Source organism: Microtus ochrogaster, unplaced genomic scaffold (genome assembly GCF_000317375.1).
Source record: "Microtus ochrogaster isolate Prairie Vole_2 unplaced genomic scaffold, MicOch1.0 UNK19, whole genome shotgun sequence".
Classification (NCBI taxonomy): Eukaryota; Metazoa; Chordata; class Mammalia; order Rodentia; family Cricetidae; genus Microtus; species Microtus ochrogaster.
The window spans coordinates 3,199,619-3,211,654 of NW_004949117.1; the positions used below are offsets into that span (position 1 = coordinate 3,199,619).

At 41.1% G+C, this 12,036-nt stretch overlaps 1 protein-coding gene across 6 annotated transcripts in view; it reads right to left on the reverse strand.

The window, feature by feature from the left end:
* Window positions 1-12,036, reverse strand: part of Oxr1 (oxidation resistance 1) — a 354,230-nt gene that overhangs the window by 62,441 nt on the left and 279,753 nt on the right. The gene's annotated exons all lie outside the window — the stretch shown is intronic.

Here is a 12,036-nt window from a genome sequence, read left to right on the forward strand (position 1 = left end):
AAAGTTTTTGCTAGTGGTGTTGGAAGTGTGTGTGTGTGTGTGTGTGTGTGTGTGTGTGTGTGTGTGTGTGTGTGTGTGTGTAAACCACGTAAATCCTTGCCCCTTTAAAAGAAAATTTAATGACAAAGTGATGGCTACTTTAAAAGTTAAGATCGCAGCAGTGGCCATGTGGTAAAGTTCGCCGGGAGTTTATGAACTTTTGCTGAATTGACTTTGTAGGAATCCAGCGCAGTGATGGCTCCGAAGAGCAGATCTGCCTTTTTAGAAGGAAAACAGGGACCGGAGAAAGAACGGTTGCTTTGACACACACTTACTACTTACTTACTACTCGGTTTTGTTTCCTGTGAGATCAAGCTAGTCTTTTCATGTCTGTTAGCTTCGCTAGTTTTCCCACAAATTAAACAAGCCCTCTTTTGCCAGTATGGGGATAAATTGTGAATTGCTTAGGACGTTAACCGGCTAAAGACTCTGAATAATGGAGTCCAGAAAATGGGGAACTTACTTTGCCCGGTTTTAACCCCATCTGAGGCCGCTGCCCTCTGATCGATGTTTGAAATTTGTTGACTCACCTTACTTTCCATGCCAGCACCATTATCAGTTTAAGTTTCTCACGTGATTGGATAAACTTTAGGATCCCAACATCGGCATCAACCTTACACCTGGTTAAAAATATAGAACGTGTGGGCAGTGTCCCCAGAGTGCCTTATTTACAGTGCTCATGAGGAAGAGGCCAAGGAAACTGCATTCTCAGCAGGCAGTCTTAAGTTCCAAAGTGTTGCTTGGCTTAAAAATTGCTCCAGCCTTCCTTCTGTATCTCTCTCTTTTTTTATTTAAAAGGTTTTTTTTTTTTTTCATTTTACATACCAACCATAGTTCCCCGTCCCTCCCCTCCTGTTGCTCCTCCCCAACTCCCTATCCAATGCCCCCATCCACTCCTCAGAAAGGGTAAGGCTTCACAAAGTGAGTTAGCAATGTCTGGCAGATCAAGTTGAGGCAGGACCAAGCCCCTCCCCCAGTATCAAGGCTAAGTAAAATATCCCTCCATAGGGAATGGGCTCCAGAAAGCAAGTTCATGCACTAAGGATAAATTCTGGTACCATTGCAAGTGACCCTACAGCCGTCTCAAGCCAGAGAACTGTTACCCACATTCAGAGGGCCTAGTGGGGTTTCCAGCTGTCAGTCCAGAGTCAGAGAGCTTCCACTAGTTCAGGTCAGCTGTCTCTGTGGGTTTGATCTTGACCCCATTGCTTACACAATCCCTCCTCCCTCCCTTCCACTGGACTCCAGGAGCTCCGCCCACTGTTTAGCTATAGATCTCTGCATCTGCTCCCATCCTTACTGGAATTAGGGTGGTTATTGATCCAACTGCTGGGGAAGGCCAGTTCAGGCCCCCTCTCCACTACTGCTTAGAGTCTTAGCTGGGGGCATCCTTGAGAATTTCCCTAGCACCAGGTTTCACCCTAACCCTCTAATGACTCCTTCTATCAAAACATCTCTTGACCTCCTTTCCCTCAATGTCCCTTCCCTAACTCAACCATCCAGCTCCCTCATTCTCCTGCCCCTCCTCTTCTGCCCTCCCTTCCTCCCAATCCACTCAGGAGATCTTCTCTTATTCCCAGGGGCATCTATGTATGTGTCTCTCTTAGGTTCCCCCTGTCGCCTAGGTTCTCAGGGGTTGTGGATTGTAACCTGGTTATCCTTCTCATCACGTCTAATAATCACTTATGAGTGAGAACATGACATGTTTGTCTTTCTGGGTCTGGGTTACCTTCACTCAGGATGTTGTTTTCCAGTCTCTCCGAAGGACCTCTTGGTTAGGCCATGTAATCAACAATGTTCGTCATCCCCCACACTCAGCTGTTCAAGTCCTAATCCCCACATGTTGGTTTATGGAGGTAATTAAGTCATGAGGATGAAATCTTCTTGAAAGGGACCAGTACCCTGGTAAGAGCAACCTCAGTGAGCTCTCTGATCTACTGCAATGTAAGGATCCACAGCTAAGGGAGTCTGTAACTAGAAAAGGACACCGCCAACAAAAGCTACTCTTGCTTGGCACCCTCATTTTGGATCTCTAGACTCTATGAAATAGTTTTGTTATTCATAAGCTACCCAAGAAAGGTACTTCCTTTTAACATCCCGACGGGGAACAGAGGTTTTAGTTTGTCTCATTTATATCTGAGAATTACATTTCAATAGAAGCCATCACTAGGTTACTGCCACTGAGTTCTTTTGAGTCTCAGTATGCAAGCCAGGTTTGATGAGCACAGGCCTGCATGCTGTCTGTCCTCAGCACAGTGGAGGACAAAGAAGATGAAAAGTTCAAAGCCAACTTGGCCGTTTTACCAAGACTTTGTCTGAAAATAAAATTTAGGGGAGGAGGATAGAGAAGGAGAGGAGGGGGGAAAGTGGGTGCTTCAAAAACATTTTTAAAGAAAAATCTTGACTCTTGATAAACTGAAATTATTTTTCTAAGGTATGTCTTTTATTGTCTTACTAAGTTGATTTGCTTTGTCATTACCATGAACAAACAGTGTTTGAGTTCTTACTACCCAGGTAAACTTGTGCTTCTACATCCACACAGTAGGAATCTGCATTCTACCGTTTCAAATGCAATTTTATACGATGTTAACGCCCACCCCCACTTTTTCTGCATCTGTATCAGAGAAGGCGAGGGCTGCTGGACAAACGGTATACCTCACTGACCGAATACAAATTTGATTTAAAATCCATTAGAACCTCATATTTCCTGTAAGTCAACCTCCTGTTCTATGTTCTTCGTGTGTTGTCTCAGCTGTCACCGCTCCAGTGAAGTGCCAAATTTATCACTCCAAAATGTCACATTGCCTTCTACATGCCCCAGAAAACCATAGGCCATCAAATACAAGTGCTCGCTTTCCTTCTTTTCTTCTCTTACCTTCCCGTACAAGTTCCTTTCCATACCATGACTCAGAAAGAGGTCGTTATCCTGTCCGGACCTCCCCCTAAAATCTACTTTTGATCTTGGTCTGTGTGGCCTGTGACATGCCAACCTGTGGCCCGGAAAGTCTTCCAATTACACTTTCCCTCCGGCACCTCCTTAGCTCTTACCCTAGGCCAGCAGCATAAATCTCTGTTGTCTAAAAAAATAAACTTTCCTTGCATACCTTACTCACTTGTAGATTGCCTTTTTCCTCATTTTTAATGTCTGCTTGCTAGTGTATAACTTACATACCATAAAATCCACCCCTTCAAAGCGTACAGATTGAGGAAATATCATGAACAACTTTGTCTTTAAACATTCCATCATGGAAAATAAGCTTAAGGTTAGACACTCCCCATTCTACCCGCTGCCCTAAGCCACCACTAACACACCATCTATGGACCTGCTTTAATAAGCATCCCATGTAAAGAAATCGTGGCCGATGGAATTCAGATCCAGCTCTTTTGCCTCATGCACCATCCCCAGGCCGTTTTCATCTGCAGGCGTATCTGTACATCCCATAATGCGTCCCTGGACAGAGACCACATTTGGACATTGGGGTTTTCCTGATTCGATGATTATTAGTAATGTTGTCACCATCTGTGCATCTAAGTTTCTTTTCTGACCTATTTCACTTGGCTATATTCAAAGGAAAGCTAAAATTATAGTTTTTAATCTACATGTCAAAATGTTCCATATTAAACTTCCAACTGTTTTCTTTGCAGTAATGGAACAATTTATCCTCAGGTTCATATGACAATTCAAGGTGATCCAAAGTGACAATTTAAAAAGAAGAACGTAAAAAAGAACAAAGCTCAAGGTCTTGTATTGCCCAATTTCAAAACATAAAAGTTACAAAGTATATATTGGCATAAAGTCAGACATAGATCAATAGTACAGAATCAAGATATATATAATCAAGCACTAAGAAATAAAGTTTTAATGGTATTGGTTTTCAACAGGGATGCCAAGGACATTTAATTGGTGTGTGTGTGGGGGGGGGTGCTGTCTGCAATAAACAGTTCCAGAACGATTGGTAGCCACATACCAAAGAAAGAGCTTAGATTCCTCCCTCATACCAAACACACGAGTTAACTCAACATGGCTCAAAGAAACAACTGTAAGAGCTAAAGCCATCGAACTCTAAGGGGAACATGGGAGGTACAGAAAGTCTCCACAGTCTCGGGTTTGACAAGACTTAGACGTGACGGCAGAAGCTTCACATAACCTAAGAAAAGCCCCTTACTTCACGTCGTGAAATGCAGTTAGCTGCCAATAAATACTAGTTTCTTCTATTAGAACAATGGAGCCAAAAAGAAAACCTTTAATAGAATTTGGTGACATTGAGTGGAAACTGCTGGTTCTGTAGTCAGCAGATGCGTGAGGATAGAATGGTTCTCCCTGCAGAGGGCATTTGGGCAGAATCTCTGCTCATTTTTAAAGCATCTACACTTGAATTCCATAGGCACACTTCTTAGGATAGGCCCTACTTATGTCTGAAATGACAGTTTCCTGTAGCCGTTGAAAACACTTTAAATGGCAATGAGCAAATAAATAAGATGTTTATGTATTTAAAAATTAAAAAAACATTTGTTCTTGCTGGACACAGGAGCATGTAAACACCAACAGTCAAGAAACTGAGGCAGGAGGATTGCTGAGGCCAGCCTGGGCTACATAGTATTTACTCAAAGGGAAGAAAAGATGGTATGGTTAGTAAAAATGTCCTGGGGATGGATATATATATATATATATATATATATATATACACACACACACACACACACACACACACACACACACACACACACAGGAGGAGGAAAGTAAGGTTCAGAATACCTCTGATGTATGTTTCCATTTTTGAAAATGGAACAAAGTATATGAATTCACATATAAAGTTTTGTTAGCACATGTAAGAAAATAGTAGCTAGCCCTACCCCTGGGGGTTCAAGACTGTAATCTTAGCTACTTGGGATGCTTGGGCAGAAAGGTGCAAAGTTAAAAGTCTGTCTTACAGAATGAATTCAAAGCCAAACTGGACCATTGTTGGGACTGTCACTCAGTACACACACACACACACACACACACACACACACACACACACACACACACACACTGGACCATTGTTGGGACTATCACTCAATACACACACACACACACACACACACACACACACACACACACACACACGGCCAGAGAAGAAACAGACAGACAGAGATAGGGAAGGAGAGAGAGAGAAAAAAAGGAGAGAAAGGGAGAAACAGACACACACAGAGAGGAGGAGAGAGAGAGACAGACACACAGAGGAGAAAGAGACAAACAGAAAGTGAAGGAGAGAGGGAGAGACATACATGTATGTAAAGGAATGGGGATATGGCTCAATGGTACAGTGTTTGTGCAATGTAGGAGGCCCTCGGTTCAACCCCCTGTATCTAAGTGAGAAAAAGTGGGGAGAGAAAGGAAACTTGTTGCTTTCTGACAGGAGTAACTTAAATTACATGGAAAAACTGAACTTTCATTGCTGTACAGAGCTCATTAGAATGTTTTTGTAATTTAAAAATATTTCAAGGACTCTATTCTGTCTTCTTGGAAGTTGTGAGATGATGCAATATGAAATAAACTACTATTACTCGGCTCTGGTTAAAATAATATTTCAGATAAAAAGCTGCATTTCTTAACCACCAGTTCTTACTGCACCGGTGCAGACCATCCTTTCTCTCCAGGGGTAATCTTTCTATCAGTTTAGGTCACTGGAACATCGTATATATTGGCTCGGCTCAGCCTCATTATTAAGAACACGGGCCCCAAGGCCTGCCGTAGGTTCTGTCGTTACCACTGCTAGTGAGTGGTGTAATAGGAAGCAACTGACTGAATCTCTTAGTCCTGTGGCCTGAGAAGATTTAACAAGAAATGAGGGGGCATGGGTGGGGAGATAGCTCCGTGGTGAAGTGTGTGCTGTGTCAGCATGAAGAACTCGGTTCAGTCGTCAACATCCATGTAAAGAGCTGGCCACAGTGACACACACATTTAATCCCAGTGCTTTCATTGACAGGTAGATCCCCAAGGGGCTTGCTAGACAGCAACTTCAACCTAACTGAGGAGTCCAAGGTTCAAGTGAGAGACCATGTCTTTAAATAAAAATAGTGTGCAGCGCCTAAGGAAAAACTCCCACACTATTACACATGTGTGAACATGCGTGCGCGCGCACACACACATATGCACATACACACGCACGCACGCGCACACACATGTTTTCCATGTGCCTAGATGACCGCCTAAACTATGTTAGTACCTTAGAATGTGAGTTCTTTTATAGCTTTGATTATAACAATTATTATCTTGCTCAATGCCAGAAATAATTGTATGGGAAGCTAATACAGAGTCTGAGGAGATGTCTCAGCAGTTAACAAAGCTTGCTTTTCTTCTAGAGGACCCAAATTTGGCTTCCAGAGCCCAACACTGGTCATCTCACAACCAACCTTAACTCCAGTTCCAGTTAATTCAACGCCCCCTTCTGGCCTCCAAGGGCATCTACATACATGTGGCATATAACACACACACACACACACATAAATAGAAACAAAATCTTTTTTTTTTAAAAAAAGAAACGAATAAGAAGACATTATGTTGGTATTCTGTGGATCCAATTTAAAAATAATTCTGATACACATGTAAAGTTTCCAATTAGGGAAAAAGTTGTGAAAATGTAATACATGTTTTCATCAATCAGACAGTAAGTTTTGCTCTCTTACCTTAAGTCTCAAACACAATCACAATGTTTTGTTTTTAGAAAAGGAGTAGGTACTCTGCCTTTTCCTTAGTGATGTCTTGTCTCACTGAAATAATTGTTTCACAGCTTTTTAAAAGAAAAGGGAAATACATACACATGATAAAACAAAAGTACAAGGAATATAAAAAACTATATAGTGGTAATTTTTCACCTCTTTGCAAAATAAAGGCTCCGTGGTTTCTTTTGTAGTGCACACATGTTTGTGTGCACTGTTGTGAGCATGTGTGCAGGTAGATATACGTATCCTTTCATTTTGAAGTACAAATGGAAGTTTATTGTATCCGTTGTTGGTGTGAAAGGGCCTTCTGTCTGTGTATTGCTTTTATTGGTTAGTGAATAAAGAACTGCTTTGAGCCTATGGCAGGGAAGAACAGAACTAGGCAGGGAAAGCTAGGCTGTATGCTGAGAGGAAGAAGGGCGGAGTCAGAGAGAAGTCATGGAGCCGCCAGAGGTAGACATACTGAAACTTTGCTGGTAGGCCACAACCTCGTGTTGATATATAGATTAATGGAAATGGGTTAAATTAAGATATAAGAGCCAATAAGGAACCAGAGCTAATTGGCCAAGCAGTGATTTAAATAATACAGTTTCTGTGTGATTATTTTGGGTCTAAGCTAGCTGGGCTGCCAGGAAGAGCAAGTGGCCCTCTCCACCAACACATTGTTTTACTTAAATTTATTTATATCAAAGCCTTTTTATACTAAAGCATGTTAGAGGAAGTTCATTGTTAACCTAGTTTTGGAATTGGATTTATTGTAATCTGTTGAACAAAGCTGTTTTGTGAGTTTCAAGAGTATTCAACTCCATGGCATTTATTTACCCAAAGTTATGGTGTGAAAAACTTCAGGAAAGCACTTTGCTCATTGGCTGGAGCTGTGTGCGTGCATGTACTGACATTATTAGCTAATTAAAGAACAGTTCCCTTAGATCCCAGAATTTAAGGAAAGTCTCACCTGACACCCTTACTCTGAGCATGCATTGTTCTTTTGATTTTAAAAACAATTGCAGAATCTATTGCTTAAAATAAGACCAGTAACTAAACTACCTTTAAACGTGAAAGTTTCAATTAATCCTTTTTTTGTTTTCTACAGATGTCTGTGAATCAAATCCTGTGTCTCTAGTTCATGTTAGCAAACACTTCACTACTGAGCCAGATCTCTTAGCCCACCAAGTAAGACAATTTTTACTGAAAGTAGAAACTTGTTTAAAAAAAAAAATAAAAGACAAGAAAACTGGAAAAATCACCCTGATTTTATTATTATACCCAAAAGTGATACATTCAATCATTTAAAAACAACCAGAACTATATTTCCAAAATATATCTGTTTGTGCTTTTCAAATTGTCCTACTGGGTTATTTACATATTAAGGAGACTCTTGTCCAGTTGGAAAGCTTGCTGTCGCCGATGAAGTCCTGGTTACTATTGTCTCTGTGAGCCTTTCCCAGCTCCCACCCAGATCAGTCTGTCCCACTTTGCCAAGCTCCCCCAGTTCTTATCTTTTTGTAAATCTGCCATCACGTGACTTTTCTATTAATAACTCTTTCCTGGCATTCTTCCTGGCCCATTGCAACTGTGGAGAAAGATTCACACTGTGTGCATTACTTTTGTCAAAACACTTTCTAATGCCAATGAAATTACTGGATCTTGGAGAGCTGGGATTTTACCTGAAAGCAGAACATCTAGACCGTTTTCTCAAACTGAAGTACCTGAGCGGTGGGCATCTGATGGCAAATCTTTACACAAAATGGTAAAATGCAATTCATAACCTGATTAAAAGGCTAGCCACATCAATAAACAGCGATAAACACCTGGATCCTCAAGAAGTCAGACTACGTTAGAGCATCTACCTGGCAACTATTGTGGCATGGAAATATCAGCACTCCATTTCCGATGGGAGAAGCAGAAACAGCAACAGACTTAGTGAACCTGACACTAAACAAAGATGTTTCAAGAGTGTTAGGAAACAGGGAATGCATCTCTTGCACAATCAGTACATCAAGATCTGACAGTTAGCCTACAGCGTAACTTGGCACAGGGCCAGACTCTGGCTACCCAGGACTTTAACTGTTCTTTTCTTGTTCTAACAACTTCCCCCCTTTTTGTGAAATTCAAAGCCTTAGTGCCTCTCTATCCACAAAAAGCCTACAGTTCCAAATCAGGAACCTTCCAGGGTATCAGAGCACCAGACAGGAAGATGATAACATATTCAGCTATGATTACAACACTAAAACCTTCATATGATCTTTCAGTAGAGGAGGGATGGACCCAACAGCATTGCCCTGCGTTTATAATCATCATCATCATTCCTGCTATATATAAAGTAACTTTTCCCCTTAATTCTGAATATTAAAAGTTAGTTCCCACACTTATCAGAAAACCACTTCCATGTCAGTGTAGCAAAATGGGGACCTAGCCATACCAAGATTAAGAATTATAATTAAAACCCAGGTCACAATAATTCACATCAACTTAAACATAGAATTATTTTACATCCTACTGAAGGTAGTAATTACAGTTACATAATGACAGCCTTAAAGACTCCATCCCTGGAATGAGGCAGCTTCTGGGGCTTCTGGATCAATTTCACTCAACTGCTTGAGTGAATGCCAAGAGTATTTATGATATCTGCTTGCAGTTGTGAGAACCCAAGAAAGGAGTTTGGGAACAGGGCTATCAGAATCTCCAGGGGATAACCTTAGATTGTGAAGGCAATTCTAATTCTAATTAGAATGAAACATTCTAATTCTCCTTCCAGCACACGTTTCTGCCTGATTCTTTGTGGTTGCAGTAGAGAGTGTGTCTGGCAGGGGACTGAGCTCACAGTGCTCTCCCAGCCTCCGGCTCCTTGAGGCCCTTTCTGCTGCTCTCGTTTCATTTCTTCTGCTCTCAACTCTATAGTAGGTCTTTACATACTACTCTGACTTACTCAATTTATTAATAAAATATTTATATTCTTAAAAGGCTTAGGAAAACATTTGTAATGTATTAAATACCCCATTTTAATGTTATTCACAAACACTTAGACATTTTAAAGTCATATATTTATATTTAGAGATTATCTAGGTTAGAATTATTAAAAATAATTTCCCTGTCTTTGAATTTGTATTTTTTTAGATGAAGAATAGAAAACCAGAATGAGAAGTGTAAAATAAAGGGCACTTATAATTTGGGAAGACCCTAACTCTGTTGCCAGTTATTACGTGTTTTTATGCAGAAATCCAAGTTTCCAGATTCCCACTGTAGGCCTGAAGCCCTTCCCTCCCTGCTTCAGTGAAAGCAGTCATGGAGATGGGTGGATTCGGAATCCCATGATATCTCAGCCTTAGTCACACTGGAGTGTAACAAAGAAACAAGAGCCTGCCTTTAAGCCTGCCCATCTCTCTCAGGGTCAGCGCAGAGTCGCTAGATCAACGTTTTATCAACAGGCCGCCCAGCTGGGCTGCACCTGCAGCAAGCTGACAGGACTGTCTCCTTTCCTAAGGGTAAGGCGTATGCCCCATTCCCCACCACACCACTTGAGAGCCGAGCTAATAGTGTCAGGTCAACACATTGTAAATGTCAGCATCCAGGAAAAGAAACCCAAACCTGGACAGGCATCCTTCAGTGATCTAGCCGTGCCTAGAGAACTTCGATTTCACAACGAATCAGGCACTGGCCACTTTCTGCTATTCTAGACGTTGTTTTACTTCTCAGTCTCCCCAGAAGAGAGTAGACACAGCAATGTACCACATTCAAAGTCGCAGATGGTGGTACTCTAAGGCACGTACAGGTAGCCCTGTCTCTTTGGCTACCCCATGAGAGAAGCAAGCAAGGCACCCACACCCATCCCATCCGTTGCCAAGGCGCTCAGGTGTTAACACCCGTGGCAATTATTGATTGAACTGGACAAGGACTCGTTGGCCGTCACTTTATACTTGTTTGCTTAGTTGCTTAGGGATCAGGAAGGAAGGGGTGGGGATGAGAATCTTAAAATATACAGAGAAATTAAAATATTGTTAGGACACTGCATTTGAGCTAGCCCTGCTAACATGCAGCAGGATATGTGGACACACACATGCATGCATTTTCTCACTAAACACCATATAAAGTAAACTTTGCAGCTTCTAGCTCCCTCCTCTTTAGTCCAGCACAATACTGCAGACACAATAATCTTAAATTCTCATTTTCTCTGCATTAAAAACACTAGCTCCCAGTACTTCCTGTTGATAATGAGAATCAGCTGCGGGACTTTTTAAAGAGCAAATTCCCCAGCTATCCACAGACACACCATTCCTAGGCTGATAGAGTGAGAACTCCCGAGTTTGTACTTTTTAGACTATTAGCCAAGTTTAAGATGCTACTTCGCAGTTCTTCCAAGTGATTTCACATCTTCGTTTCAATCATACACTAAATTATAAAACTAATTCTGGCAGTCACTGAGCAGAAATTACATATATGCCTTATACACATGTGTGGAAAACCATCATTTTACTCCAGAGCAGTAGCTCTTAATATTTCTAATGCTGTGACCCTTTAATACAGTTAATGTTGTGATGACCCCCCCACCATAAAATTATTCCGTTGCTACTTCATAACTGCAATTTTTACTACTGTTATGAATTATAGTGTAAACACCTGACATGCAGAATATCTGCTTTGAGACTCCAAGGGGGGTCATGGCCCACAAGTTGAGAATACTGCTGCCACTGCCTCAGTACCCCAAAGAGAACATGTGTCAGATGGTAATGCTACAGAAGCAAGGTGCTGGATCATAAGCCTAGATCCCTGAGTAGAACTAAATATATAATCAAGAAATTCATTAAGAAATTAAGACCAAAAAAGTAAAAAAAAATAAAAAAAATAAAAGAAATTAAGACCTATTATATAGCAAGTCACTGAGGGGTAGGACTCCATTTAATACTGTAGCTGAAATCCAGCTTACCCAGAAGGGTTTTAGCGACGTTTAGTTTGCATTATTAAATCCTATGCAAGACTGATACACCGAGGACAACATGAGTGATATTGTCACGCTAATACATTGTTTTTTTTTCACGCACCTTCTGCCATTTCTGTATTTTGAAGAATGCTCTGAGATTGCAAGACAGAAATTGGACTCTCATGTGTGCCAATAAGGATGTTCTTTATGTAACATAACCAGGAACAAAATGATGATGAAGCAAAGTAAAAAGGGTAGAATGGAGAGGCACTAAAGCTGAAGAAATTTTTTTTATTCTTAATTTTTTTTTTATTAAGAAAGAAAAAAAAGTTTTCCGCCTCCTCCCAGCCTCCCACTCCTCCCACTCTCCCCCC